Source organism: Orcinus orca, chromosome 11, assembly GCF_937001465.1.
Source record: "Orcinus orca chromosome 11, mOrcOrc1.1, whole genome shotgun sequence".
Classification (NCBI taxonomy): domain Eukaryota; kingdom Metazoa; phylum Chordata; class Mammalia; order Artiodactyla; family Delphinidae; genus Orcinus; species Orcinus orca.
The window spans coordinates 80,070,998-80,098,067 of NC_064569.1; the positions used below are offsets into that span (position 1 = coordinate 80,070,998).

Genomic DNA, 27,070 nt, shown 5'->3' on the forward strand with positions numbered 1-27,070 from the left:
GTGGCTTAAATGATAAAGAAATTATTATTTCACAGAATAAAAAGTTCAAGGATGAGGTCGTCCCAGGGCTAATCAATTTTCCAACTTGGCAACATTATCGATATCCAGGTTCTTTACAACTTTCTACTCTGCCATCCTCAGTGAGGTCCTTCAGAACATCTTCTCATAACTGCAGAATAGCTGGAGCCACATGAAACATCACACTCCACACAACAAAGCCCTTCTCTGGGCCCTTCATCAGGAACAAAGGTAACCTTCCCAGAAGCCACTCCATAGACTTTAGCTCACATTTCACTAGCCAAAACAACATTACCTGCTCAGTCCTAAACCAATGCAAGGGAAATGGAATAGCCACTACTGCCTAAGACTAACCTGGATTCAGCTCTTGGAGTTGGGACACCAGAGTCCCAAAAGAACCCAAAGTCCCTGAAGAACATGGTCACTCCTTGCCTGAACATAATTGGAGTTCTCTTAGCAAGGATAAAGGAAGGAGTGTCTACTGGGTAGTCAACCAACAGTATATGCCATATATACTATCATTTAAAAAATGTCATTCTGAATGCAATGAGAATAATTTTGACTGGGAAACTAATTCCAAATGAAAGGAATGTTTTGAACACTGGGTCACTGATTAACCCAAAATTGTCAATATTGATGTATTAATCTCTTTTTCCACAAACCTTTCATTGTATTTTGTGTCCAAAGTTATTGGGAGTATTAGAGATAAAAATTGTCCATGTCTTCCTTACCTGGATTATTTAGGATTCCTATTTTAATTGGAACTTTTCAGAAGGATGTTCTGATGCCATTCCTGATGCCATGACACTGAAACAAACAGAAACCACATGCAATACGTTACACCAAACTCTAGGAAGCTGTTAATTATTTCAAATACAATACAACCCACCCTCAGAAATATTCATTATCTTGCAGAAATTTCTCTCCTGGATACCAAGCTAGAACACACAAGAGCTAGTCATTAATGCTAGGGACCACAGCAAACTGTGAGAGACACTGAGGCTGGAAATGCAAAGTGTCAGGCCATGTAGTAGAGATCCACAGAGAAAGACAGAACACCCTTTTCATCTCCACTGCCCTTGATAAATTAAAGACTCTTCTAGATGCAAGTGACAAAAATCTGACCTAAACTATCTTAAACAAAACAGAACTTTTATTGACTTATCAGAACATTCTCTGTGAATCTCCATAGAAAGGAAACTTCTTTCCATTTTAAATTTTTGTATCATCTTCTTTTAGGATTTTTTTTTGAAAGAGCAGAAAGTTTAAAGGCTTCCTACTTGCTTGCCAAATAGCACAGCATGATAAATCTTACAGCACCCAAATTACAATCAGCAGCATCTCAGTAGCTCACATCTGCCTGTGGAATTCCCTTTACCATCAATCAGGTGTATTGAAAAGGCCTTTGTGATGCAGGTGGGAACAAAAGTCACCTGTGTTTTTCAGTTTACTCTAATTTGTACACAAGATATAATTTGCTACACTGCAGGTCTCTTGCTCAAAGAGATTCAAAACAACAAAAGCAAAAATAATCACTACTATTCTGAGCGTGAGATAAGTGATAGGAAAACTAGCTGTGATCAGCTGGGAATTACATTAAATCTAAACCATACGCAGGAGCAAAGAGCTTTAGTAGGGGAAAAGACCTAAAAAATGTAACCATTGTAATCTTTTATTTCATAGATGAAGAAATGAAGTCAGTGGCCTTGTAGTTAACATGGCCAGTTGGATACATAAGGTGATTTTCATTCCCTCCTCAATCCCAACTAGACTATCAGTAAAGGAATACAAAAAGTATAAACCCAACTGGGCAAAAGAGAACAGGAGAGGAAATACATAGTGGACAGGAGACCACAGGGTAGTGGATAAGTGGTGGTCATCAACTTAGCAGCCAGAGAAATCTGGAAACTAAGTGGCAAGAAAACCTACCTGTGCCTCTAAACCGCAGAAAGCCCTGGGAATTGGTGATACCAGGTACCTCTGAAGGGTTGAAGGATGGAAATGAAGATCCAGAGGACTGGATGAAAGTCAGGATAAGGAGCCAATAAATCTCTTAGGTCACCTTCCCAAATCTACTTAGCCAAGAGATGGTTTATCCTCCACTTTGGCAGAAGGTGGGAGGGTTTCCACTCTAGAAACACTGAACAGGAGAAACTCCATGCTAATGCAACAGAGGGAGGGATGGGGCGCAATGGGGGAATTATACTGAATTAATAATGATGACAGTGATGATAGTTAAAATAGGTGTAACTATTTAATGAACACTCATGATGTTTAAAACACCACAAGCAGGTTATAGGCCTTGATTCACTTAATCCTAAAAACTACAGGTATACTCCACTTTTCAAAAGTTTGCTTTACACCACTCCACTTACGAAAGGCCTACCTTAGTATCGGTTTTTGCTAACTGAGAGAAATCAAAGAGGATTTTCACTTTTACAAAAAAAAAAAAAAAAAAAAAGATGAAAAGTGAAAATAGCATTCAACTGCCTCAAACCACTTGCAGTGAACCACTGCAGAGGCAGCTGGCAACCCAAGCAGTGAGAGTGGCCCCACCAAGCTCCTTCCCCAGGAACCACACTCAGCATCTCAGCATCAAGCCACCACAGCTTTGAACTGTGTCTGTGAGCATCTGTGCTTTACCTCGGTTTATTTTGCGCCCTTTAGCAAAATGTTTCCTACGGTAATTGCTTCTTCTCTTTATGCCATTTCAGCTTATGGAAGCCTTCATAGGAATGCTCTGATTTCAGATAGCAGGGGAAACCTGTACCCTATAAAGTAGGTATTACTAGTGCCCTCATTTTACAGATGATGAAACAGGTCAAACAAGTGCAAGGAAGTCACAAGTAACAGAGCAGAACTTTGAAACCAGACAGTCTAATTTCAGCAACCGATTATTAACCACTGTATAGGGGATCATCATCCCCTAGTCATGGTTTCCGGAAAGCCCTCATTCAGATGTACAGCTGCAACAGTAAATTGGAGTATTCATCTTTAGAGCAGTTGAAGAACCACAGAGAAAAGACCTACACGTCCTGCCTGATCCAAGTCACCAGCCAACCTGGTCCACCAAGCACCCAAAGCCTTATTCAACTCCTTAGAACATTACAATTGCATATGAACAGAGAGCCTAGGACACCATATATTTGAGGAAAGTCTCTAAGGTGAAAAAGAGGAACCAAAACAAATTGGAAAAATGGAATTCAGAAAAATCAAAAAGAAACTAAAATATGTTCAGAGAAATAAGAAAAAATACTGCATCCAAGAAACAAGTGCAGAATGCTATTTTTTTAAAAAAAAGAATCTTTTATTTTTTTTAATTTAAAATCTTAAATAGAAAAATCAGAAGTTAAAGTTGAAATTAGAAAATACATAAGAAAAACTAAGAAAACTATATAATCAATCTAGGATTCCAATATCTTATTAATAGGAGTTTTACAAAGGAAAGGGAAAAAAAAAAGAGAAAAGGGAGGAGAGAAAAATTACCAAAGAAATGATACAAGAAAATTTCTCAGAACTGAAAAAAATGAAAGGGCCTATTGAGTGCCCAACACAATGAACAACAAAAACAACTCCAAAGTACATTATTAATTTCAGAATATCAGGGATAAAGAGACAATCCAAAAAACTTCAGAGAGGACAAAGAAAACATGTACAAAGAATGAGAAATCAGAACATTAGATCTCTCAAAAGGAACTCTAGAAGTTAGTAGACTGGGGAGAAACATCTTCATAATTCTGAAGGAAAATGATTTCTAAAACAGCTTTGGCTAATTCTCCAACCTTTCCTGCTCTTCCCTACCCTATCCAATCTAACTTGCAATCAGTTTCAAATCCAGAAGAAATTAAGTTCCCGGGGGCCCATGGACTAACCTGCACTGGATTTGGTTGGTTTGGTGGCAGTAGCTAATACTGTAATCCCACCACTGCTGCTGTCACCATTCCAAGGAATCCAACATCGATTTATATCATTTGTTGCAGACCCAGACTATTCCAACTTTATGATACGTTTCCAAAATCTGATCTTTTGAAACTGGCAAATTAATTTCTATATTTGTTTTCTATTGGCTGCTGTAACCAATTACCACTAATTCAGTGATACATAACAACACAAGTTTGTTATTTCACAGTTCTGTAGGTCAGAAGTCTGAGTAGACAAGACATGGTTTCTCAGCTACTGGTATCACAGGCTGAAATCAAGGCATAGTCCAACCTGAGCTCTGATCTGGAGGCTCTGGGGAAGAATCTGCTTCCAGATGCATTCCCATTATTGGTGGAATTCAGTTCCTTGTGGAGGTAGGGCCAGAGTTTTTCTTGCAGACTGTCAGCAAGAAACTTCTCTCAGTTCCTAGAGGTCCCCATTCTCTGCACATAGCCCTCTACATCACAGGGCCAGCAACAGCACACCAAGTCCTTCTCACACTTGGAATCTCATTGACTTCTCTTGCTGCATCGCTTCTGCCTCCAGTCAGAGAAAGCTCTCTGCTTTTAAGGGCTCTTGTGATTAGATTGGGCCCATCCAGATAGTCCAGGATGATCTACTATTTTAAGGTACGTAACCTTAAATACACCTGCAAAATCCCTTTTGCCATGTTACGCAACGTATTCATAGGTTCCAGCATTGGAACGTGGATCTTGGGGGAACCATTCTGCCTACCACAATTTCTAAAGGAAATAAACTCAGTTTATTACAGCAATAGATAAATCTGTTTTGTCCCTGACCCCTCACTGGAATAGGAACATTTGTACTTTCATATGCATCTGATAAGACCAGCAATTAACTAATACAACAAAATTTGAGTGCCTACTATGTGAAAACACTGTGGTAGGCCTTGGGAATTCAAAAGTGATTAAAACACAGAGTCCATTCTCAAGATGTTCACAATCCAGTATACGAGACAGAAAAATAATCATAAATACATATGGAAAATTCAGTGTCAGATAAACTCAAGAATCTTTAAAAGCATAATAATGGGGCATCAACCCAGCCTTAGAGATGGGGGAACTTTATCAGAGATGACCCACCTGTCACCTGATGAGACTCAGATCAGAAACCAAGCCATCCAGATCCAGTTAGAAAGTCCAGTACTTATTTCACTGCAGTGCATCACCTCTACTTTGCAAGTTTTCTGTTCAATTTACTTAGCTCTTTGCCTCATTTTTATAATGCATGTGATATAATTATGGATTTATGAAACACCCAAAAGACACCAATTGAGTTTTACTTTTTGCCTTTGAGCTTACTGCACAAAACAGGAGCAAAATTATACCCATACTCAGACATTATTGCTTTGTTGATTTTCGTGTTTCCCAAAATGGATAATATTTTGTTGTTCTACCACAGTCATTAAAAGAAATAGAAGATCTGATCTGTAGAAACATTGTGATTGTCACAGGGAAGCTTCCTGGAGGACATGCAGGCTATTGATATTCTCTCCTCAAGCTGGAAACGGTCTCTGGAGATCCATGAGAAACACAGAATCACAACAAAGACTGGAAAACAAATTGATGAAATCAGAGATGCCTGCAGACCTGTAAATACCTTTTCACGCTGTTGCCATTTCAGTTTGAACTCTACTTTAGTTTTGCAAATTGATGGGAAAAAATCTAGTTTTATTTCAGTGTGTTTAACTTTTCAGTTAAAGACCAAAGAGTAGGTTTCTACACTCAAAATGGTTCCTTTTGATAGCTTTGTTAAAAATCACAAAGCTCCTTCCCCACAAAAGAGGCCCATTCATTACATTGCAATGTTAGAAGCAAACTCAAAGGAGAATGTGTGACTTTCTTTGAAAGAAGGTTTTAATATTTTCATAAAGATCCTCTCTTCGGCTCCTCAAGCATTTGCCTTTCATTTTGTTTTATTGAATTAGGCTGCAAAGCACTCGAGCATGAAGCTCTTTGTCATTTCTAACCAGGCGTACATTGATTCCACATATCCATATGCCTCGTCTTGGTACATTAATCTATACATCTATTCCACTGAAAAGAAGAACTCTCTAATTTATTATGTAAAAGGATAAGCCACCTCCATAGCCCATTTGCATGCAGGTATGCTTAGAAGTAGATTTGTTTCCTCAGACTTAGAGCTGACTCCTTTAGTGGCATTAAACCAAGGGAAAAATGAAATTATACTGTGATTTTTATGGTGGATTATACTACAACCATGACAAAAGCAGGACAAAAATCTTGGCTTTTATTTCTTTAAATATAAGCAAATTTTAACACAAAGAACTCTAAACCAGTATAAACAAAACTCTGCACACACACCCCTTCAAAAATGCAAATCACACTGTTAATTCACCATCTGCAACTCATTTGGGTCAGATTGCCCTTAGCCCAAGCAAAGGATTTCCTGGGGTGGTAAAGTGCATTATGGAAGTGACCCCCCAAAATGTATTTTCCTCCTAAATATTACTCTTCCAAATATTAATAAGGGAAATGTATAAAATAAGCAATAAAACAATCAAGGATTTCAGAGTCGGAAGACCTTAGTTATTGTTTATAACACATTATCAGCTTAACCTTTCTCCAGTGTTCTTGCATTTGAAGCAAGATAATTAATGAATATTTTCTGAAGGCCATCTCCTTAGTCACAGAGAGTTTTTAGGTACATTTTAAGCTTCTCTTTCACCTTATTCTTAGTCTTAGTCTTAGTCTTAGTCTTTCACCTTATTCTTACTCTTAGAAAAGAGGCATCTTTTCTAAGAAGAATGGGTACCTGGTCTGTCCGTTCTGCAAATATCTATTCAGTGTCTCTTCTGGGTGCTGGCATATAGTAACAAGCCAGTCAGATTAGTTCCCTGCTGTTGTGGAAGACAAACAGCAAACATGTGAATATATTAGAAAACTTCCAAAGCTGTGAAGGCTTTGAAGAAAATTCAATACGACAATGTGAAGACACTGACTGATGGAGCAACATCAGATGTGGGTATCAGCAAGGACCAGAGCTGAGATCTAAATGACAAGAGTCAATCACATGGAGTTCAGGAAAAAGTAGTCCAGCAAGTGCAAAGGCCTGAGCTGGAAATGAGACCTGAGGCTGGTTCACTCCAGCTGGAACAGGAAGATAATCCATCTTCCACTCACTGAGCCTCTGTTCAGTAGGGCCTAGGAATACAGAGGTGAAAACGTTCATTTCTGTTCTCAAAAAGCTCAGTCTAGTGGAAATGACAGATAAACGATTAGAACATAATACAATAAATGCTATGATAGCAGTATTCACATGGGGTACGGGACAGGAGAGGACAGATCAGGTAGGGTTGTGGAACCAGTCATAAATTAGGTGCCAGCCAACATGGGTTTTCATACTGGATCAACCATTAATTAGCATGAACCTTGGCAGGTGAAAGTCATATTTTCATGCACCCAGTAAATCAGTCAACAAATACTGAGTGAGTATAATATTCCAGGACTATATTAGGTGTAGGGGATCTACATTAGTTAGGGTGCTTTCGGTTGCTAGGAATAGAAAGTCAACTCAAAAATCTAAAAATGGCTTAAACAAAAGAGGAGCTTTCTTGATTTGCCTAACGGACAAGTCCAGGAGTTTGACTTCAAGTACAGTATAGTCCAAACTCTCAAACAATAAAGCTAAGTCCATCCAACCTCAGAAGTACAAAACTGTAGGCCTTCAGTTATAGATAACTTACTTATATTTTGCACATAATTAAAATTTTCCTGTTCTTTGCAATGGCATTCTGTCTCTCAGTTTGATTTCTTTAATTAGCCCCACATCTTAAAAGGGCTGCGTTCAACATTTGGTATTTGATGATCCCATGGGTCTTTGTTGCTGACAACAATGCTGCCATCTCTATGTCTGGTTTATAGTCAAATGCATATGTGTCCCTAATTGCTTTTCTTTTTAATGGAAATTTGATGAGGAAAGTTCTCAGATTTTCTATAACGTTCATCATAAAATAACTCCCTGTCCCAGAATTGTGCTCAAAACCTTAAGTCATTTTGGCTGGAGTATGAGTTTTGTCCACACCTATATTTGTTGAATATAAAAATCAATAATACCACCACTCTGTACATTTATCTAATGTAATAATCAATACCAATACCTTTCCTGATATTTACTTAATATAATAATCAATAACAATACAGTTTGTTTATTTGATGCCATTGATCAAGGAAGAACACCAAATCTATGTGCTTTACCCACCCTATGTACATTCAGACCGGGCCATCCACTGCTAACATCTCCCTTCTGCTTCCCACTCTCCAGACTAAAGAGAGAGCATCCTTCAGCTCCTTGTTATGGAAGGCAATGGTCAGTAAATTATCATATTTTTGTGAGGCAGCCAGCATTGATGGATCCTCTCTCTACATTATTGTAGGTATTGTGAAGGAAATAGAGAAATAGTAAATGATTTACCCCTATATATGTTAGTGTAATACTAGCTGCTGCAACAGATCCCAACAGCCCCAAGATCCTAGTGCTTAATGCATGATAAATTGGTAAGTTGGTTGCTTACCCTATAACAGCATAGTGTGGTTATTTCTGGTTGATCAAATATTTCCATATAGTACTTCAGAGACCTAGGCCTCTTCCATATTACCTTCTCCTAGAATCCTACAATCCTCTGCATTCAGACAGCATACATGAAAAGAGCATGGAAGACCATATCATGTGTACAGTGTTCGAATAAGTCATACCTGGAAGTAGTACTCATCACTTCTGCCTATATTCCTTTGGCTAGAACTCAGTCCACATCTAACTACATGGCATGCTGAGAATATGGTCTAGCTATATGCCCAAGAAGAAGGAAATGGACTTGTTAAATAGCCAATCTCTGCCACCATCCCATCCTTGAGTTGCCTATAATTCAAAGAGGAAGACAAGATGAGACAAACGAAGTATTATACACATGATGAAAAGGGAGAAACATTACAGACTGGATTAGTCAGGCTTTCTAAGGAGAAACTTTAAAAATGGGTAGAATTGGGGGGGCTTCCCTGGTGGCGCAGTGGTTGAGAGTCCGCCTGCTGATGCAGGGGACACGGGTTCGTGCCCCAGTCCGGGAAGATCCCACGTGCCGCGGAGCGGCTGGGCCTGTGAGCCATGGCCGCTGGGCCTGCGGGTCCGGAGCCTGTGCTCCACGACGGGAGAGGACACGGCAGTCCTGGCCCACGTACCGGAAAAAAAAAAAAAAGGTAGAATTGGGGGATAAACATGAAGAACCATCCCAAGAAGTAAAACAATACAGTATAGGCAAAAGCAGAGATAGATATAGGCATGCATTGGGCGGAGGAATATAAAGGGCTCATCTGACAATTGTACAGAATCCATGCCAGAAAGTAGAAAACAACATACCTGGCTAAGGAGACTAGTATGAAAATACCTTGACTAGGACCACTGATTCTGCCACCTTGAACACATGTTTGCAGTGCATGAGGATTCCTCTGATCCAGCCCAAAGAGCCCATCTATTGCCATCTATTTCTAAGTAATTTCTAAATCTCAGCTGACTTTTCAAGTTTGAGTGGAAAATGTTGACATTACCTACAGGGTATCCCTCACTAATTTTGAGTTTCTCAAAGAACAAAGAAAAAACAAATAGCAAATTCTAAGAGACCATGAATAACTTAAGTAACCATTTCACTTGTGGATTAAACTGCAAGTCTTTGTAACACAACAAAACTAAGACGGCACTGAGGATCAGACGCTCCAGTTGAGGACACATAGGAGTAGATAATTAAATTCTTAACCATGGACATGGAGTTACAGCAAAATTAAAGTAGAAATTAAACACCAGTATTTCTCTCTTTGGATTAACCCCCAAATAACCATAGAATCAGGGGGACCACAGCTCTAATCAAATACTCCCTACAGAAGAGGAAGTTTCTAAAGGTTAATTCACATGGGATCCCAATAGAAGTCCTTATGGGTAAGTATTTCTAAACCTTTTAGGGAGGACTCTCTAGTTGCCAACCTGTTCTGATACTTGCTCCAGTGTTTCAATATGCTCCAACACTCCCCTTGCTAAATTGAGAACTACATCTTCAACTCCAACATGTTTTGTACTCCATGATATAGCACACAAATCAGGACTGTCCTGTCCCCTTGTGGAAATTTTAGGGCAGTGGTTATTTACCTTTAAGGAATTTTGAAGTCTGAAAATCCAAAGGAAGCTATGGCTCTTGTCCGCAACCCCCCAGAAAAATTCACATAAGCATAGAAGGGATTTCAATTTTATGTGAGGGAAGCATTCCAGAGAACCTCTTATAATTCAAAATCCCCATTTTTCAGCAACAATTTCCCATGGGATCACCATAGACTCCTATGGGGCAGCACAGCATATTAATAAAGACTGTCTGCTTCCTGTACCAACTCAGATTTCCCCATTTTACAGATGAGAAAAATGACACATGGAGACATCAGGCAACTTATCATTTTCCACCTCCAGGAAGTGACAGAGCAGGAGGAAGTGACCAAGCAGTCTACTTCCAAAGACCTTGCTCATACGTATAACCATAGTGAGATACTGTCCCCACTCCCCTGTTCTAATAATACATTCCTTTTATTTAACTTAAAAAAGATAGAAACTAGTACTCCATCTCCCTCCCATGCCCTTTGATCAGGTTAGCAATGAGGTATACCTTCACACATCCTTAGGAAGAATTCCTTACTTTCAAAAACTTAGGCAGATGTGGTACCAAAGGCTGTGCCTCCTCTCTCCTAAGCTCAAGCCAGGCCACTTGGTTTCTGCTAATACTAATTACTGAACCATGCATAATGGAGTTCCCATATTTCTTCATTTTTAATCTCTCTGACTTTCAGGCCATACATCAAGACAAAGTCCTCCTGGACCTAGTATCGTGTTACATTCTCCAGATACCATCACAAGAACAGTGGTATTCTCCTCTTAATTTGCTACAGCTCTGGAGTCCCTAAAGTTTGCAGTTAGACACACCACTGGTCAGGGAAAGACTATAATCAAAGCTCTCTCAGTCCAAGTTAATAAAAAATCTTCTTTAGTTTTCAATTTAAATCTCTTCGTCTTGGTTTTTTCTGAGGCTAAAACTCAGGGTCATATCTAACTAAATGGGGAGACAAATATTTTAATTGATTTACTTATTTTCTGTAATCTTAAGCAATCTAACGCCTCACACTTGATTAAGTCAACTGTGTTACAATTCACAATAAACTCAAACATTATTTAACACTTTTTAAATTTAATCCACATGCATATGTTTTCAATGTTGTTTATGAAGCATTCCCTCCTACCACCTCTCCAGAGAGGCACTGTGGCTGATAGGTGCCTTTATATAATTCCAGACTGAATATATAGCTTTAACCACAAGTGGAGGCTTAAGATCATTTTCACTCCCCCATTATCTCTGGCAGCACTTCTCGATCTACTTCAAATAAACACATATTATAAGTAAAAACACTATTTATTTCAACATAAAGACCATGTAGAATTTCTACACTCAAGCTATTCCAAATAAACATGAATATCTAGTAAAAATATTGTGTTTGTTATACAAGTTGCAAATGCAACTATAATATATTGATAGATTCCTTAACAAGCTCTATCACCTTCCAGATAGCAATTTCGCATTCCCATTGGTGTCAAAGAATGCCAAAGCAACTCTATGGCTTAATTCCATATTTTTCCTACCTAAAGTATTGAGTGTGGGATCTGAATTTATACATTATTTAAGTGGTGTAAAAATTTGTAGCCAGGAATTTGACATACAAACTACTCTAGAATCACCAAAAAATATAGACCCCTAGCAAAGACTGGATAAAAGAACCCCATATAGGTGCCTCCTCAACTCAAAGCTCAAACAAGACTCCCCCCGTACGTAACTCCAACTGAAGATGAGCTCATAACACAAAATTGTGAAACACATGGAAACTCACAGTCCTAAGAGAGAAAGCAAACACAATAAATGGGGAGATTTACAGCGGGAAGAACTCAGGTAATGGAGCAATCTAAAATGAAGTCTTTAAAATAAGTATGTTAGTAATGTTCTGTAAGGTAAAGGAAGGAAAAATATTAACAAGACAAAACGAAAATGCTATTAAAAAAGAACAGGCAGACTTGAGAAAGGAAAAAAATTTTTCTAGAAATTTTTCTAGAAAACCATAGTCTACGGCCATACCACCCTGAACACGCCCAATCTCATCTAGAAATGAAAACCATAGTCATTGAAATAATCAATTGATGGCTTAAACAAAAGACTAGACATAACTGAAAACGAAATTAGTGAGCTGGAAGGTAAAGAACTAAGGCAATCACTGGGAACACGAAAAAAATTTAAGAAATACAAAGGATAGAATAAGAAGTTTTAGTACACATATCATAGGGGTTTCAGGAAGAAGGAAAAGGTAATGAGAAAGAAGCAATACTCAAAGAGATAGTAGTGAAGATGTTTCCAGAAATGAATAAAGGCATGAGTCATTAGATTTTAAAGAACATAGTGAGTTCCTGGCAGAATTTTTTTTTTTTGGCCGTGCCATGCATCTTGCGGGATTTTAGTTCCCTGACCAGGGACTGAACCCAGGCCCTTGGCAGTGAGAATGTGGAGTCCTAACCACTGGACCACCAGGGAATTCCCTTGGCAGAATTTTTTTTAAATCACAAATCATACTGAAACTTTAGAAAATCTGAAATAGAGACAGTAAAGCTACCTGGAAGAAATGACTGTTTACCTGTAAATAAACAACAATCAGACTGACAACAAGCTTGTCATCTGCAAAAACAGGTTCCAGAAAACAAAGGAAAAACATATTCAGTGTTCTGAGTAAAATAACTGTCAACCTTGAATTCTCTGCCCAGTGAAACTAACATTCAAAAGAGTGAGAGTAAAATAAAGACACTTTTAGACATAACAAAGAATAAAGGAATTTGCTACTTGTAGACCACCCTGCCCCCCACTGAAAGAATCACTAAAAACTAAACTGGAGCAAAAAGCAAAAAAGCAAAGATGGAGTGGAATATAAGAAACAATGGTTTAAAACAAGAACTTGGTTTTCATTTGCAAATCTAAATAGACTCTATAACATAATAATAATCATAGTAACTAATATTGAGGGGTTGTCTAAAAACACAGTGGAGCTAAAAATGTGAGAATAACAATAACATGGAAAATAGGATGGGTTCAGAGGAAAATTGACACGTCCTAAGGTTCTTGCCTTTTTCAGGAAAATGAAGGGGAAAAATAAACCAAATAGCACAAGGGAGAAAAGGTTATGCCATAGTTGTGTTTGGGTTATGAGTGGGAGAAAGGGTGTTAAGATTTCTTTTTCCTAAAGATTCTGACAATAAGACTTCATCCTTCTCAAATGAGATTGATATAAATTGCTTTAAAGTTGTTTTTCAAATATTTTTTCTTCCCATTAGAAGTGACTACCATTTATCTAGAAATTCGAAGAGAATGGCTTTGATCCAGAACTAAGAAAAGTTAATCTGTTTCCTCCTTACCTGTTTGTGACCCACTTCATGCAGAATTAATCATGATATTGTTTCCAAGATTAATATTTATTTCTTTGAGTTTCTATGAGCTCTAAAATCCTCCATCAAAGTAGATAAATTATCTCAGGAATTCCACACACTTTACAAATTAAAAATAAAAATATTTTCTGCAAGAATTGAATGTCCTCCATAATCATTGTAAACAGAAAATTAGATCACGGAAAATATTCATTTGGGGTTTTGCAATAAAGTAGATATTGAAAAAAACAGTATCCCAATGGCCTTTAGACCCTACTGTCAAAAGGAAACAATTCTGGTTGCAGAATTTTGTGACTGGCTATGTATTTATATATCCTCTTAGACTGTATAATCCAATTAAATGCTTGTCGATTGGTTTTGAATGTATCACAGTGACAACATGTTGGGAACTTCATGTTTAAAAATATTTTACTGGGCTTCCCTGGTGGCGCGGTGGTTGAGAGTCCGCCTGCCGATGCAGGGGACACGGGTTCATGCCCCGGTCCGGGAGGATCGCACGTGCCGCGGAGCGGCTGGGCCCGTGAGCCATGGCCGCTAAGCCTGCGCGTCAGGAGCCTGTGCTCCGCAATGGGAGAGGCCACAGCAGTGAGAGGCCCGCGTACCGCAAAAATAAATAAATAAATAATAAAATAAAAATAAAAATATTTTTGCATTAGCTACTGTTTAGAATATGCATCATTTGAAATATAGTTTCCCATAAAATTCTGACTCTGAATGAAACATGGATCCATGCTCTAGAGCTTCACAATTCCCATTTACTGAGCTACTTATTCTAACAGTATTTAAATTTATCTAGTTTTTGGCCTTCGTTTCTGGTCAAGTGTCAAGCAATAAAAAGTGTATATTTCTCAAACAATAAATAATGTTTAATGTTTATCAGATTTCATTCTTACACTTAGACATTTCAATTGATACAGCAAGGTGTCCTGTCTGCACTTAACAGTAACTCTAGGACTCCATCATCTTTTGTCAGTCAAAACAGATTATAGTATTTCCACTTAAAAATGTAGTATCATCTATTTTTCTATCTGTCATCTCTACTTTAAAAAAAGAGAAAATTTTATATAAAAAAAAGAATTAAATGTCCTAAAAAGCCCTCAAAAATAGCATCTTTTATATTCACCTAAAAGAAAAATTCTCAAGTACCCCTTTCATTTTTCCTGGGAGAAAATCCATAGACAATAAATGTTAACTATAATTTATGAATAAATATTATCAGTATCAGTGCTGCCCTATCACCAAGGAAGTGACTTGGAAAGTCACCTGCAGAATCTATATTCGAGAAAAAAATGTCCATCTATAAAATGATATTTTAGGGATTTGTTGTACTAACTAGCCACTGTTGCCTCAAAGAATCATTTTTACTTGAACACAAGTTGCTAAAAACTTAACTTTGCTTTTTTATTTGGTGCTTTTGAGAGACTAAATTGCAACTCACAAAGACAGCTGTTAAGGTCTGAGTGGAAAAATATTTAGATTAAATATGTTCACATTCAAGAATCATTGTAATTGGTCCATTAAACAGCAGCATTGCAGTGGGGTCTATATTTTTATTTGCTCCATTACTTAAAACTAAATAGCAGTTATTATCTATGTTACAGTGGTTAAAGATTCTACAGTTTACATTGCTGAGGTTGAAATTTAGCTTTGTATCAACTCATTGACAATTTCTTCTATTTAATTTATTAAATGATAGATGATAGTTTGGCTGAATTCTCTGCTTTTATATCAAGTTTTTTTAAAAGGAAATTTGGAAAGAATCCAATGAAGAAGATGTTTATATAAGTCGAAATATAATGGGTTATCAGCAATAACAACAATTCCAAAATCTCAATGAAAACAAGGGTTTATTTCTTCTTTGTGCTATATATCCATTGCTGGTTGGCCATGGATCTGCTCCACGTCAACTTCACTCTAGGACCTAAGAATGACTGAACACTCTCTGAGGCAACATAGGTCTCTGCAGCAGGGAGAAAAAAGATAAGGCAAACCATGAGATGGTTATATAAGCTTCTATTAGAAGTGCCACACACCACCTCCACTCTTCTTTTATTGGCCAGAGCAAGTCACATGACCAAGCCTCCCTCAACAAGAAAGAAAATGTGTAATCCTCCCACAGGATGAGACACCACATGAGGGCCATCAAAATACACGGTAAGCAGTCATACAATACATCACAGTGACCATGCCAATATTTTCTATAAAATGGAGGAAAGAATCACTTCAATATGCTAATTGTTTTCCAAGGCAAAATTGGTCCTGTTTCTTCACTGAAGAGAAAAAGTGACTCTCACTTAAGAAAAAAAGAAAATTCCAGATAAATTAAACATATTGACTTGAACCACTGGACAGTATAACAAAGAGTGAAAAGTGTTATTCTCACCTGAAAAACAAATTTTGGTTCAAGATTACAAAAATTAAATTGTCCTCTGACTTTCTACTCAATAAGGAATGAGAGGACATAGAATGTCCACTGTACCAGACAGCCTTAAAGGACATGTTCATTTATGAAAAGAAATTTTTCAGAGAAGTCTTCTAAGGGCATTTCACCAAAAGAAGCTTATATTTCAATTTCATTTCACATAAGCGATGGAGAATATGCTTAAGAGGTGAAGGCTAAAAAAAGTGAAGTTTAAACTAATTTAACACTGCCAAAATCAACTGCCACCTCAGGCACCTTTATGATTTGTACTTCAAAAATCTTGAGAGGTTTTCAGAAAGCTTAGAGTATTCATTTTAAGTCTTAAAAATGTTTTGGTGTTGTGGACAACATTAAGAAACCTCCAGATTATAGAACAAATTGTCAGTATTTGAAACTGCCCTTTTTTGCTTTTACTCAAGGAAGTAAATTTTATCACAGCAGTTACTTGATGTGATTATTAAAACAAGGTCACACATTAGAAGCCACGTCCCTAGTTGGCTTAAATGTCAATAATGCTTTGCATTAAGTAGCTCTGTATATTTGCTGACCACTGAGACCTGGCCTCTTTTATGACTATGTGCCAAACCCCAAATTAAATCAACATGAACCCAAGAGGGCTTCCTAATGTTTGGATTCAGAAGAATATATAAAAACTTTTAGCACCATAATCACAATAACGATCAGTAATGAAAATAAGTTAAAATGTGACGCTCATCCTCAAGCCCATCCATTCAATAAACATTAACAAGCAATTCTGTTCATTCTTCTAAGAAATTTAACATCAGCCACATCAGCTTTTCCCAGAGTACATCCTGTAAATTGGTAGCTCTGTAGGATTTAATTGATATATGAATCTATATGACAAGTAGATTCAGTAATCAAATGAGTTTGGGAAACAGAGTTAAACAAAAATAAAATGTTTGTTTATTGAAAAGTTCTCACAGCTATTAAAAGACCAACGCACATCAAGAATCTCCAAGAGAGAAGTGTAGCATGTAGCACTTCCCAAAATTATTTGACCACTGAATCCCTTTTTATTTTTTTGAAGACATCAACAGTGGGACTAGCTGTTCCACACGATACACTTCAAAAAGTTCTGAATTAGACTCTTTCAGATGATGTCTACATTAGATTACTATTGTAAATATTATGTAGAGTTCATGCTTTAGTCACAACATCTGTTCAAAATTATTAAATCACTCCATTTAGACAAAAAGTGACTAATTAGACAGTAATGGCCATTACACAGCTGATTCCACCATAACACTGCAGATTTCCTTTCCTCCATCATCTTAAGACCAAATTTAAAGAACCTTTGACAATGTGATCAATTGCTTCATTATCAGGAATTTATGAATAGAAAGGAAAGGGAGAAGAACAAATTAATCAATGAATGTTTTCATTACCTATATATCATATTTTACCATCCTATCGTATAGAACCGGCCAATGCAAACCCAATCTCAGAGGTCCCTTCAATGACATGGAAACAATATATGTAAATGATAAGAAGCAAGCAGTTTTCCCAGAAAAACAATCTGGCTGGAATAGGGGTTGCTCACATTTTGTGAGACGGAGCCTATCTCGATTTTACAAGTGTCAAAGTAGTAAACAGGATTGAAGTGCTGATAGTGAAGAACATAAGAGCAGATCACCAGCAGCCCTCTTAGTTCAGGTGCAGAGAAGGAACCAATGTCAGTTGACTTATCTTCTTTACCAGTGGGAGGTATGGTATAAAAGGAAAAGTGATGGCAGAATGTCTCTAGTTAATGATGTTATGAAATTATCAAGGCCTGTTGGCCACCAAACCCCAATATCTTCTCAATGAAGCCTACCTCGACCCCTCCATTAATACTGCAACCTGCCCTCCACCCTCCATCAGCCCCACGATACCCCGGAACTCCCACTAACCTTGTCCTACATTTTTTTCTGTAATTCTTGTCACGATCCAACACATATAATTTGCATATTTATGATGCTTAATGATTATTGTCTGTTTCCCCCACTAATTTAAGCTATACAATGACTGCACAAATATTTGTTGAATTAATGAATTAGAGAAAATAAGTACTGAGAACTTTGGTCCTGGGAAGTTTCCCTTGTAGGACTTCCAAAGACATTCGTTCCAACAGTGCCTGTCCCCGTCTGCACATTCCCCCAGGAGGGGAAAGAAGATGGGGAGACAGCTGAAATCCCCCCACAGCCCCTTGCCAGTGCTGAGGCCTTTATCTACTACTATCCTCACCACCCTGTTACTAACCCTCTTTCATTGAAAAGGATTATAAAGAACAAGAAAGGCAGAAGTCCCTCTCCTGACAATATTCTCTAAAACCTATGAAGCAAGAGAACATAGTGCAGAAGCCTCATAACTGAAGTCCCTGCATTTTTACCTCAGTCTATTCTTTTTTAAAAAATATTTTGGGGTGTTTTTTTTATATTTTATTTACTTATTTATTTAGTTAGTTAGTTACACCAGGTCTTAGTTGCACCAGGCAGGCTACTTAGTTGTGCCTAATGGGCTCCTTAGTTGCAGCACGTGGGCTCCTTAGTTGCAGCAGGCAGCCCCCTTAGTTGCAGCTCACTGGCTCCTTAGTTGTGGCATGAGAACTCTTAGTGACAGCATGCATGTGGGATCTAGTTCCCTGACCAGGGGTTGAACCCAGGCCCCCTGCATTGGGAGAGCGGAGTCTTAACCACTGTGCTACCAGGTAGGTCCCTACCTCAGTCTATTCTCAACACAGCAGCCAGGGTGATCCTTTGAAAAATGTCAGGTCACAACATTCCTCAGTTCAAATGGTCCCTATTTCCCTCAGACTAAAAACCAAAGTCTTCAGGCTTCCCTGGTGGCGCAGTGGTTGAGAGTCTGCCTGCCAATGCAGGGGACACAGGTTCATGCCCCGGTCTGGGAAGATCCCACATGCCGCGGAGCAGCTGGGCCCGTGAGCCATGGCCACTGAGCCTGCGCGTCCGGAGCCTGTGCTCCGCAACGGGAGAGGCCACAACGGTGAGAGGCCCGCGTACCGCAAGAAAAAAAAAAAAAAACCAAAGTCTTCACTACCGTATGTGTGGCCTTCCATTCCCTCTCAGACCTCATTTCTAATTACTATCCCCACCTCTGGACCCCACTCTTAGCTCCTCACTGTCTCTCAAACATGATAAGCATGCTCCTACCCCAGGGCCTTTGCACCAGCTGTTCCTTCAGCCACATGGTATAGGCCATGTGGATATCTCCTCTCAGCAGATATCCACATGGCCTATACCATCACCTTCTTCAAATTTTTGCTCAAGCACCACCTTGTCAGGGAGGTCTTCTGTGACCCTCATATTGAATACTGACACTTGTCCCCTGCTTGTCCCCAGTATGTGCCTGCTCTCTCTTACCCTGCTCCATCACCTTCTTACTTATACATAACTCACTTATATCACATAATTTACTTATCATGTTTATTGTTTTAATTCTCCACTAGAACTTAATTCGAAAAGATACATGCACCTGAATGTTCACTGCAACATTATTTACAATAGCCAGGACACAGAAGCAACCTAAATGTCCATCAACAGAAGAATGGATAAATAACATGTAGTACATATATACAATGGAATATTTCTCAGCCATAAAAAAGAATGAAATAGTGCCATTTGCAGCAACATGGATGGACCTAGAGATTGTCATCCTGAGTGACGTAAGTCAGACAGAGAAAGAGAAATATATGATATCACTTATATATGGAATCTAAAAAAGAAGGGTACAAATGAATTTACCTACAAAACAGAAATAGAGTTACAGATGTAGAAAATAAACTTACGGTTACCAGAGGGTAAGGGCGGGGAGAGATAAACTGGAAGACTGGGATTGACATATACACACTACTATATATAAAATAGATAACTGATAAGGACCTACTGTATAGCACAGGGAACTCTACTCAGTACTTTCTAATGGCCTATCTAGGAAAAGAATCTAAAAAAGAGTGGATATATGTATATTTATAACATATTCACTTTGCTGTACACCTGAAACTAACACAACACTATAAATCAGCTATACTCCTATAAAAATTTTAAAAAGAAAAGACTCTTCAGAAGGGCAGAGAACTGTTGCAATTTCTCTTCCCTTTTTTATCCTTAAGACCTGGAATAATCCTAGCACACAGTGCTCAACAAATGTTTGTTGAATTAATAGAGTGGTTTAAATAATGCATTTTGGTTACACAGACTGGATCCGAATCCCAGTTCTATCATTTATTATTGCCCATATAATCTCTGAACCCCAATTACTGTGAAGTAAGGATAAAAATACCTAAGTCATAGAGTGAAATGCCTTATACAGCTAATAAATAGGAGGCATTATTATGCATTGTGGAGGCTTCTGGAAGCAGAATATAGAAGCAAATGAGGAGGCAGGGGGTGGTATTATGTTGGGAGATTGGAAATGGAGAGAGAATGTACTCAGCTCTTGTGCATCTCTGAATATGTACGTGTAAAACCAACATATATTAAGGATAAAAATGGACATAATTTAACCAAAGTGATCTACTACACAGTGGATTTGATGAATAATGCAAATACAAATTAAAGCGGCTGACCAGTATGATGCTTTGAAGTTGCTCTCTTCATATTGGTTGATATGTACTATAAAGTATTTTTCTTTTTAATACCTCAGAAACGGTATTTCTATGGTATCTCAAGGTTGTTCAGGTTGTCTTCATTTCATACATTCTAGAATGTCATTAGAATGACTTTGCACTTGCCATTTCTTCCCTGTGTCTCTTAGTCAGACTGGCTTTGGCAGCAAGGAAAGGCCATATGGTGACCATCCATATGGATGGGCTGGCTGAGTTTTAGAATCTTATTCCCTATTGATATTCCTGTTGTGTGAACAAAATAACTTCTATTTAAGAGTAGAAGACGTGGGATTCCAGTCTTGAATATTACATCAGTTAGAAAATGTGTTCAACTGTGAATAGCAGAGACATAAAAAGCAGGGGTTAAACAAATTAGGAGTGATACAATGGCTCCGTGACCTAATCATAGACCCTCTCTCTCTCTTCTCTGCCTTCTACCTTCTGACTTGTGACTTCCTTCCTGTCACAATATGAGGCTGCCTCGTATTCACGAAGTGGCTACTAGAACTCCAGCCAGCATTTTCTCATTCCAGGTAGGAAGAAGGGAAAAAACAAGGAACAAAGGGAGCATACCAGATGAGCCACTGTCCCTTTTTAAGGAGTTTTACCAGAAGACTCACCCAATAACTTCCTCTTATATCTCACTAGCTAGAATTTAGTCATATACCCCTCCCATCTTCCCGGGAGGCTGAGAAATCCAGCATATTTCAGTGAAGCACGATGCTGCTCTAATAAAATCAGGGTTTTATAATCCAAAAAAGGCAGAGGTAGTGGATACTGAGTAGGTATCTAGCAGTCTTTTATCTGGAAAAATATTTGATTTCTCCAATGAATAGAGAAATTTTAAAAGATGATGGTCATAGCTTGCTAATAACTTTCTAGTTACTTCTGCACCAACCTAGGAATTAAAATCCTTCCCTTAGTTCTCCAAATGGTGGTTTATAGAGATTATCTTTTTTAAAAAGACAATCTTTACATTGGTATCTACCCTACATCACCAAGACTCCAGCTCAGCTTTTGCTGACCAGGTCTCTATTTGGCTGACTACACAGGTGATTCTAATCATTCTTCACTGGGCTCTGTAGGAAGAAACACTTCTCAGAACCCCATCATTGGGATCATCATTTCGCTGCAATGCTCCAGGATCAGAAGCTCCCTTGTGTAACCAAGAACCCTGCCTGCCTCTTACCTCTACACAATACATACTGTAGAATTGATATTTGGAGAGCCATATTTGTTTTTCACTTGGGAAACTCTCCAAGAATCCTTTAAGGACTCATTAGCTCTTTCAGGTGACCAGGGGGTCATTTTGTACATTTCACCCTTGCCAACAACTTGTATGGGTACCCGTTCCAAGGACTAATTTACTAAATGGCCCCTCAGTTGCCTGAAAGAGTGACACAGCTTCAGAAAGTACCTGTCTTACTCCCATGCAGCGGCCCATCTACTAAGAAGATCTGGAGGCAAAAAAAAAATATATATATATATATATATATACACATATATATATATATACACATATATATAGGATTTTGTTGTTCCTGATTATTTTCTAATACTGCTTGAGGAATGGGAAAACATAAAAGTCAACAATTTGTGCTAAAGACCAAGTACGTAGTCACTTGGGACACAGCCACAAAAAAAACACATGCCTACACATACCCCACATCTTTCCCTCCATTCCCAGTCCAATGCTTTCCTTTTGTTCTCTAAATAAAATAGAACCTGCATTCAATACAAGATAAGCCTTTGATTTCTGATCTGAATTTCTTTCCTCCTTCATGGGGATGGCTCCATGGAGCTTTCAAGTTCTCGAATATAATCTTTTCTGGCCACACAACCATGAGAGGACTACAGCCATAGAATCTGTGGTGTCAGATAAAAATGGCATGAATGCAAATGCAAAGGCATCACAGAGATGATGACCGTGAAGTTCTCTTTACCCGAGAAGGAACGAACAAGATGCTGGAAGGAGCAGTTACAACAAATGACACAGGCTTCTGTGGACAGAGTGTAGCCCAGAGCCTCAGCTGGTCATGTGGGTAGTTCCCAAAGGCTGCACATCCTCACATCTCTCTTGTCACTCCCACTGAGACCTTTTGGAAAGAGGGCCAAGTCGCCCTTCATCAGGATATGCTGATTCAGACAGACAGCTAAGCCGAGATGGCTTTGGTGAACACACTCTATGGGATGAAATGAGTTCCCCTGTGGTCTGCTGCCCTGTTGCTGTTAAACTGAAAACAGAGGAGCTCAGAGTTGCTAAGAGATTGTCACATTGCTGCAGGAAGAATTTACACGATTGGCGCCCTCAGGCAAGGACTGCTGAATCTGTCAGTATTCAAGACTGTGTAATTTTTTTTTAGCTATTTCTTCATTCTAGCCTCTATGGAGTACAGCCTTCTCTCCGTACTGACAGAGTGGGCATTTATAGCACTTCAAGATCTGAACAAAGGCAAAGATTGGCAACCAGAGGTGTGGGTTTAAGACCTGACCCCTGGGGCGAAACTGGTAAGAATGCAAACTGTCAGAACTGGGAGTGTGGACAGCTCCAGGGATAGACAGAAAAGGCATCTGGAAGGAGGTGAGCCAAGGCATTGGCAGAAATGAGGAAGTGTCCCTAGAAACTGGGAGTCATGATAGCTGGGGTCTGAAACTTCTGAAACCCAATAGTAGGTTTGCACTAGGAATAAAGATCCAAGTTAAATGGCAGGGCAGAACCAAGATGCAGCATGTATGTTGCTCAATTTGCCCTACCCCTTCCCCACTAATCAGAAAATCAACACCCATAGCCCCAGTTGATGGTGCAGGGAGCTATGTAGCCTTACATACCTTTGCCACACATCACTGGATCTCAGAGGAACATCAGACTCAAGCACAGCCAACCTAGCAGCTGAGCAGCGACCATCTGATTCTCTCTCTAGAGAATTTAAAATAAAAGATACACTGATTGCAGCTGGTCAGATAGTGCTGGGCACTAAATCTCTAACATCATACAGAATGGGACCAGAATCAATGCCAAAACAACCTTGAGCCACATGCAAGCCAGAGTTTCAGGGGAGCCTGAGGAAGGAAGCTGGCGTGGAAAAGAACAAAGGTATGCAGAGAGTAGCAAAGGTGAGAGATCATGCAATCCCAGAGGGAAAGGAAAATGCGGAAAGTAGATATCTGACAGTTTTCCAGTTCCTAAGAGGTCCAGAGGTAATTCCTTCAATCTGGTTCTCTGAGATCTCCTGCATCCTCATCATCTAACTGAAACCTTGATCCTGCATGGCACCCCACATTCAGCATACACCCCACTGTTGTAATGGGTCTCTTGCTCCAAACAGATTCTTTGGATTGCAAAGAACAGAGCACTCAGGCCACCCTAAGAAAGAGTGAATTACCAGAGAGATACGCATGAACGTGTCCAGGGCCATAGAAACTTCTGAGAACCAAGACAGGCTAGGGATCAGATGCTCTCTGTCTCTCTGCTTCTCTCAGCGTCTTCACAGTCTGTCTCTGGTGGTGCCTCTGTCCCTCTCTGTGTCCTGCTCCATTCTCCTCTCTATACTAACTGGTTTATTCTTTCCGTCCACTCTGCATAACTTTCCTCTACTTCAAAGATTCTGCTCCCTCATAGCCTTTGCTTTATAACTTCAGCCTGCTGGGAAGCTTCATGGCCCTATCTTACCTCACAGCTTCTCTTTATAGACTCCTTCTTCTTCAGAGACCGCTGCTAACTGTATTTTCTAGTCCACCTTCAAAAGAGGGAATATGATGAGCCCTGCTTCATTCTTTTGCACCAGGTCATGAGCTGGCCAGTCTCTGGTTTGACTATTCTTGGAACAAAGCCCACTCCTTATACAGCCAGCCCCAGCCAGTAGGGCAGAGTCCCACTGTATAAAACAGAGCAATCTAGGCCTGCCCATTTAGAGGGGGGCTCTGAGCATGGCAGACACGGTGATGGGCATGTTTTATATGCCAGCCCCTCCTTGCCATAAATACCCTTGAGATACCCTCCTCTGTTTTCCAAGAAACAGTTAATTATGTGATAAAGCAATTGATCCTGTGATATTAATAATCATGTAATTTTTTTATTTTCTTCTTTTCATTTTCAGAAGTTTCCAAATTTCCATAAGTAATATGTCCTACTTTTATAATCAATACTATTGCATTAAGTATTAAGAAAACAGATATAGAATCATTTATACAACAAATATATTGAGCATCAACCATGGACCAGGCTATATGCTAAACAATGCAGATACAGCAGTGAACAAGAAACGGACCTCTTATCATGGAACTTGGGTGACTGCATAATGTTATCAGCCAAATCAGGACACTTTTGAGGGTGAAAAGGAATGATGCTACTAATAATCAGATAAAGACAAAACTGGGACTGTGGGCTTATGGTAAATGTTTCCATTTATGCATGCCAGCTAACATTTTAACCTTCCTGTGTTTTTGAGCAGAGGACTAAGTCTTTAACTCTCCTGTCAAAAACTAATTTCTAAAAATCAGAAAATTCAGAGACTATGCCAGGCAGGTACTGGGGACAGTGAAGTCTTTTATAGTCCTTCAAATCTCAGCATTCTCATGGAATACTTTGGAAAACACATAGGGTTCCAGTTTAATCAGGAAGGGCAAGAGAGGGAAGAGCGAGGTAGGTGGTAAAGAGGGAGAACTAGAATTTGTTGATCACTTACATGTGCCAGCTACAGGGCTGGGTACCTTCCATATGCAATCAAAATTAATTTCATGACAACTCCGTGATGTGGTTATTATTATACCCATTCTCATAATGAAAAAGAACCCAGGGCTCAGAAAGTTTAAGTTGCCCAAGGTAACACATCCAGCATTGGGACTAAACTTTGAACCCAGCTCTAGCTAACTCCACATCAACCCACCTCTCAGAACTTAAATTTGAGACCTAAAGCACTGAAACATTACAACTAATTTCCTCTAAAGTAAATATGAATAGTGATGGGGCTGTCATTAAAAGTCAAGTTATAGTGGTCATTTCTTCCGTATCATCAGTGTTTCAGCTTATACGGTAGAAATGTAGAAAATGAGCTTAACTGATGCTGCTTCTTGGAGTACTTCTCATGGTCCTTATGTAGGTGAATTTGCCATGTAATTTGAAAATGAGATTTTTGAAGGCAATTACAGGAAAACTTCTGAAGAGTGCAATTAGCCCAGGGAAAAACACCAAATATGCTGAAAAGCATTTGGAATTAATTTCCTATGAGTTGAGTCAAAAGAGAATAATTCCATTGATACCAGATTGGTTAGAGAGGTATGTCAAATTCTGTTTTGACAAATATCATCACAACTCAAATCTCCATTCTCTTTAATGGGATTTGACCTGCATCAAATTCTTCCAAAGCATGTAAGTGGAAAAAAGTAGATTTTGCTGGAAGAGTTTTGCTTTGTTTGTTTGGGCTTTTCCAATTGCTATAGTCTATACTTATTGCCAAATGAAAGGCACTCTGGATCAAAAAGTCGTAAGAGCAAAAAAAAAAAAAATTCTTAAAATGAAATCACCTGTAAGACACTTTTCACTGCCCTATGTTAACAAAATTCATTTACAGACTAACATTATTAAAGAATGTCAAAACACATGAAAACAGCATAGAAAATCATACTGCATCTGTGATCTGTTTCATCTCTGCTTCAGATCACAAGGTACATTTTGGACTAAATGTCTTCGGAGGAGCCAAACTGAAGATACTGCCATTGGAAGACACTTCTGAAACAGAAAGTCTCTTCTTATCCTCAGATCTCTCTTGAAACAAAAGAACTTCCTAATGACATATTTTGGAAAGTCTGAAATTAAAGTTCAAAATTTGTCCTTACTGTACTTAAAATGTGAGAGATGAAGAGATAGAAGAATAGAGTTTGATGAGGAAAGGAACTTTCAGACCTAAATGTTTGGGGTCAGTACATAAATAGAATGGGTAATTTCACTCAATGTAAAAGGAAAACAGATCCTTTTGTCCCAAATAAGTAACTGATGCATCTATTCCAGAACTTGCAGTTCTTCACTTTTAGATCTCAAGGCTGCAATTCAAACCAGTGTTTCAAAATACTTAGGGTCTTTATTCTCCTTCAGTTTCTTCCATTAGCAGAGAACACAATCTTCTTTCATGTTGTGTAGCTGATAACAAAAACTGACTAGCGCAAGAATGCCCCACTGAATTCACAGTCAGCTTTTCAGAGCTTAATTGTATAGAAATAAATGCAACTACTTAACTGTCTCGCTGAATTATGGATTTTAGAAAACTGTTTAATAAGGAGGAAAACACTTAAGACAGCTTCTATTGAATTTTGCAAACACAGAAAACATGAAACAGGAACTGATAACAGACTTTGTTGGGAAAGTTAAATTGTAATTTTATGACCATTTAGAAGCCTAGATATCTTCACAAGGACAAATCACACTATTATCTATATGTTAGTAATCTAGGATTTGTGTAATTATATTTTAAATGGTCAAATCCTTCTTTACCTACAACTTTACATTTAAAACTTTTGATACTTCTTTTATTTATTTATCTCCTGGA

At 38.6% G+C, this 27,070-nt stretch overlaps 1 long non-coding RNA gene across 1 annotated transcript in view; it reads right to left on the bottom strand.

Moving 5' to 3' along the window:
• LOC117201153 (uncharacterized) overlaps positions 1-27,070 on the bottom strand; it is a 546,510-nt gene that overhangs the window by 409,662 nt on the left and 109,778 nt on the right. Inside the window, exon 3 of the long non-coding RNA XR_004483120.2 lies at positions 750-825. This is a non-coding gene — a long non-coding RNA (uncharacterized LOC117201153). The remainder of the gene's footprint in view (positions 1-749; positions 826-27,070) is intronic.